Source organism: Trichomycterus rosablanca, chromosome 14 (genome assembly GCF_030014385.1).
Source record: "Trichomycterus rosablanca isolate fTriRos1 chromosome 14, fTriRos1.hap1, whole genome shotgun sequence".
In the NCBI taxonomy this organism is placed as follows: Eukaryota; Metazoa; Chordata; class Actinopteri; order Siluriformes; family Trichomycteridae; genus Trichomycterus; species Trichomycterus rosablanca.
The window spans coordinates 1621876-1627285 of NC_086001.1; the positions used below are offsets into that span (position 1 = coordinate 1621876).

The window sequence follows — 5410 nt, forward strand, 5'->3', positions numbered from 1 at the left end:
GAACCTAATTTATTTGGGTTAGTGGAACAAAACAATGAAATTAAAATTAAGTGGGTTCAGATTAATTTAGCCTGATGTTGAAGATTTTTATGTTGATATTACCTAATTTAGTTAAGTTAGTCTAACAGCAAAAGGCTTGTTGCATTTACTTAAAACATTCTAGTTGAGATTACGTAAAAAAAAATGCATGCAAATTGTTACCATAATTTTTTTAAAGTAGATCCAGTATATTATTTTTTTTTTTAGAGTGCATCTAGATCAGGATTGTCATCTTTTACATGACCCAGGCAGCACAAGCAGTTCTCTCTCTCTCTCTCTCTCTCTCTCCTCCCCCTGTTTTTTTGTCTTTTCCTTCCTTCCTTCCTTCCTTTTTTTGTCTTTTTCTTTCTTTCCTTTCCCTCCCTTTTCTTTTTTCTTTACTTTAGTTTCCCTCCCTTCATTTCCTTTTTTTCCTTTGTTTACTTCTTTTTTTCCTTTCTATTCTTTCCTTTCTTACTTCACTTTCTTTGTTTCCTTTCCCTCCCTTTTCTTTTTCCTTTACTTTAGTTTCCCTCCCTCCCTTTCCTTTTTTTCCTTTCTTTACTACTTTTCTTTACTTTCTTCTATTACATTTATTATTGGAGTGTTTCTTTAACAGTTCTAGGTACGTGTAATTGGCGTTTCTTTTTGTGCCCATTTAGTCGAGAGAATTTGCACTTTCCGCTTCAGAATGTGAACTTGAACAGATTGTGCTTCCGGTGGCGCAGTGGTGAGTTGCGCTAACACACTACCGCTGGGATCCAGGGTTCGAATCCCGAGCGGTGCTGTCGTTCAGTCGGGCGTCTAGATACAGATACGATGTCACACATTCATTGGTTGTGTTATGGTGTGGGGAGGGGGGAAGTTTCTGGGTTTGGGGTTGGTTGTCGAAGCCCGGCGATGAATTGGCATCCTGTCTGGGTTGTGTTACTGCACCGGACCCACCGCAAACCTGACCAGGATACCACCAAGTGGTGATAAAACATTACTGAATGGAATTCGGATTCTTAGAATCTTGTAATAATGTTTTTTATTTTGAGAACTCACAGTGGTGACTGTCGACCCTTCCTTGCTCTCAAACGACTGACTCTTGGTCACTTAATGGTCAGTTTTCGTATCTAGTCGTCATAGCATCACCTATGTTCCATGTTTCAGACGTTAGCTTGTGTTCCGATGTTTTTAAAACGTTAAAAGAGGAATCAGTGCGTCATAAATCTCTCCTCTGAAGTGGAACTAGTGGGCAAGTGCCAAACAAAGGTCTAAAGTCAGCTCTGCTTTATCCACCGAGCATTTCTTCACTCTTTCAGACGAACAGACCTGAAATTTCGCCCTTTTTCTCTCCCCGAACGGCCTCCGGGCGGCCGGCGATAACGCCGACGATCATTTATTTGATGAAATCGACCTGCTGAACCTCTGAGCTCCGAGTGGAGTAGAAAATCTAAAGTGCTCGCCGTTTTTTTTTCGAACCACAAAGAGGCTTTTCTTTTGTGGGCGCCCGGCGTGATGGAGGAGAGCTCTCTCTGCTCCACTCTGTATTTTGCTCTTCTGATCTCTCGGACCCATCCGTCTCTGACGAGACGCCTGCCGCTCGTTTAAGGTTCAGACTCCGGGCGGCTGATACGTGGGAGGAGAGGGAAAAAGAATCCAGACTAGACGATAGGTCACGGGCTCGGGCGCTTTAGATCACGTTTAGCTCGGCGGCTCGGCTAAAAGGGGGACGGATGAGGTGCTGCTGGAGGCGACGGATCTGTCTGAAGATACTCGCGTTAATCTCTCCTTAAAGAGACCAAGTAGGGCGATTATTTTACCTCGTTCTGTGGACGTCAGGGACAGTTTAACCGTTTCGGTACACGGAGGGAGACGTTAGTTGGCGTGCTGGCGGGTTGTGCTGCCTCAGCCCGTCCGAGACTAAATAGAGCGTCTAAATAACCTGCCGTATGAGCTCCATGTCTTATTAGAATCCTGTCTACTGAAGCAGCTGATCAGGTAGGAAGCAGAGGGAGCAGATCGGGTCGATAGGTTTTCACACAGACCCACTGACTTATGTTGGACAGTACGGGTCTGGCTCACAATGAACCATTTGTGCCTGTTCAGTCAGTACAGCTGGGCACTGATTGATCAGTCGCTGTTGAGTGGGGCTGAGGTCAGGCCTCGCTCATGCTGGAACAGGACAGAACCTTCCCTAAACTGTTGCTGCAACACCAGAGGCATATCATTTACATTATATGATTGATTTATTACACCTGTTAGCAACTGCTGTGTCTAAAACACATGAATTCAGTAATAAGAAGGGGCGTCCCAATACTTTTGTCCATATTGTGCATATACCACCCTTTACCAGGGGTGCCAATACTTATGGACTCAAAGAACAAACTCCACACATCAGGAAAAATAAATTAGCTTTAATTAACAGTCCTTAATAACGAGCTTTATAACGAGAAAGGAATGAGAAGGTGCGGCATTGAGCCAGTGCTGCTGCGGTTCAGTGTTGCATTCTGGGAATCCGGGAGTCAGTGCGGTCAGCAGGGTGACGAGCGTGGACACCGTGGGCACCGGAAACAGTCGCAACCCCCCTGCAAAAAGAAAGAGAAATTTGTAAGAAGTGCACCTCTGTCCCAATCGCAGCACTGATTGAAGACTAGTGCACTAGATTGTATATAAACATTACACAGTGTAGTGCACAGCTGTAGGGAATAAGGGGAGATTTGGGATACAGCCCAGTACTCGGAGCCTTCCTGGTGTTGAGACACTATCCACCTCACTATAACCAGTATGTACCTGTCTGGTATGTATATGTTCATTGATTATAAGCTACACCTACCACACGAGTACTTTGCAGGTATACAATTACTGACTGTAGCTCTGTACACTGGCCTTTATTGTTCTATATATATTTGTACACCTATCAAGCACTTTATTAGGAACACCTGTCTGATATACTGTATATGTCAATTGATTATAAGCTACACCTAGCACTCAAAAGTACTTTGTGGGTATACAATTACTGACTGTAGCTCTGTACACTGTCATCACAAAGGACTGGTACTGGGATTAATGTAGCAGGTGCAGCAGTGTTGTTGGGATTTTAATCACCTCAGTGTCAATGCTGGGGGGAGAATTAGCACCCCAACCAAGAATAGAAATCTGGCAGTTAGGCTGATCAAAAACCGTCCAGAAAGATAGCGTGGATTCCTAAAAATCCCAACAACACTGCTGCACCTACTACACAGTCAGTGTCACTGATGTGCTCAGAATGATCCAACATTTTTGGTTAGTAGGGGTCCTATGGGGGGGTAATTTTGATGGATAAATATGGTAAAGAGCAGTAGATGGGCTACAGTCAGTAATTGTATAGAAACATGGTATCCACGTGATGCGAACCACCCTAAAGAAACGAAGGCACACATGAACACAAGCACGCCACACATGCTTTTTATTTGCTTCTGAATGTATAGCTTGTGTTTCATCCTGATCAGAGTCCCAGTGGGTCCATTACAGGGCAGTTTAACCCCACATCAACTTGCTTACACCGAGGGGCAATTTATTAGTAGTGTTTTGGGAAGTGGAACGGAACCAAGGGGAACAAAAACCTAGACAAAATCCCATGCGGGCACAGGCGACTGGAGGTGAAAATCAAACCCGGGTCCCTGGGACTCATATTGCTGTGTGGCACCCACACACTCATCGCCACTGTGGTTCTAGTTTTAGATAATACAGTAATGACAAGAAGTCATCCTTGTGATTTTAAATAATACATGATGAGCAGTGAGTCGTACATGTGCTTACCAAGTGTCATGTCTTCTCCAGATGATCCACCTGATCTGGTCCTGGTCCCAGTGCTCCCATCCCGCTCAGCTTCTGCACACTGATCACAGAAACAGCTATGAAGCTTTAAAGTCATCCAGGTAACAAACATCACATTATCAGAGGACGTTTTCTCATCACAGCACACTGCTGCTATAAATCCTAACAACACTGCTGCACCTGCTACACTCATACCAGAGCGACACATTTAACCGTGTCATTCTTAATGCAGGTCATTTTGTATCGATCAGTAGGGTCCAGGGGGTCGACAAAAAGTACAGAGCAAGTGTACAGATGGGCTACAGTTAGTAATTGTAGGTGTTTCTAATAAAGTGCCCGGTTCAGGAACGTTACCACCACACCCAATCCTCCCTATAAGCAGCTATAGACACAAAAAACAAACGTTTCATACCTGAATAGATTTAGAATCGTATTAAAAAGCAAATTTAATAATTTAAGAACAATTTTAAACAATTTAAACTGGTTTAAATCGTTATTTCTGCATCTTACATCACATGACATGGCCGAGTTCCAATTGCAACACTGATCGAATGCTAGTGCACTAGATTGCGTATAAACATTACACAGGGTAGTGCACTGCGGTAGGGAATAAGGGGAGATTTAGGATACAGCCCTAGACTCTGAGCCTTTCTGGCGTTTAGACGCTATCCGCCTCATTATATTCAGTTTAAAGCTCGGATGTAAAAATAAATGCCTTCATTCTAAAAATCAGTGATTAGATGTATTAAAATTAAATAATTAATAACACATTTAGAGTGTAAATATTCTATGTGTAATGTAATTAGTCTGTTAGCGCGTGTATAAGTAAACATAAACTTTCACAACTTAATAAACAATCATTTCTCACCTGCTACGGAATTAAAAAATACACAAAGAGAAAAAATACAACATCGAATAGAATAAAGAGCCAGAAATCGAACCAGTACGAGTGTTTAGGTAAAGAAAGCGCTGATTTCTGATCATCTACACCAGCCATGTTCCTGACTACATCTACCGGCCCCCTCCGAGCGGAAGTGACGCAGGTCAGTCAGCTGCACGTTCACATGAGCTGTTCATTTATTTATTTATTAAATTAGTGTTTATTTTAAATCATTGATTTATGGATGGATTTAATGTGGTTTTAGATTTTGTTATTCAGTTTATTTATTAATGCAATTTTACTGTGTATTACTTATTTATTTTATATGGTTTATTGCATTTATTAAATCATTATAAATTGATTAATTACGTATTTTGTATCGATTTATGCAGCTATTTATTGTTTGTTTAATAATTCATATTTGTATTTATTTATTTTCTTTTCTTATTTAATTTAATATTAAATTTATTAATCAAATTTGAAATATTTCATTTTTTCTTATTTTATTTCGTATTTATTTTCATATTTAATATTTTATATTATTCATTCATTATTTTTGTGTAATTGTATAATTTTACTGTGTATTAATTATTTTATATGGTTTATTGTATTTATTAAATAATTATATATTGAATTATGTAGCTATTTATTATGTTTTATAATAATTAATAGGCTTATTTATTGATTTAATTATTACTTATTTTATTA

The 5410-nt window shown here is 40.4% G+C and overlaps 1 long non-coding RNA gene across 1 annotated transcript; it reads right to left on the reverse strand.

The window, feature by feature from the left end:
• Positions 1 to 2400: 2400 nt before the first annotated feature.
• Positions 2401 to 4844, reverse strand: LOC134326758 (uncharacterized). The gene is made up of 3 exons (XR_010014575.1): positions 4691 to 4844; positions 3805 to 3883; positions 2401 to 2591 (listed from the first exon to the last, which is right to left on the reverse strand). It is a non-coding gene; the product is annotated as an uncharacterized LOC134326758 (long non-coding RNA).
• Between the last annotated feature and the right edge of the window lie 566 nt (positions 4845 to 5410).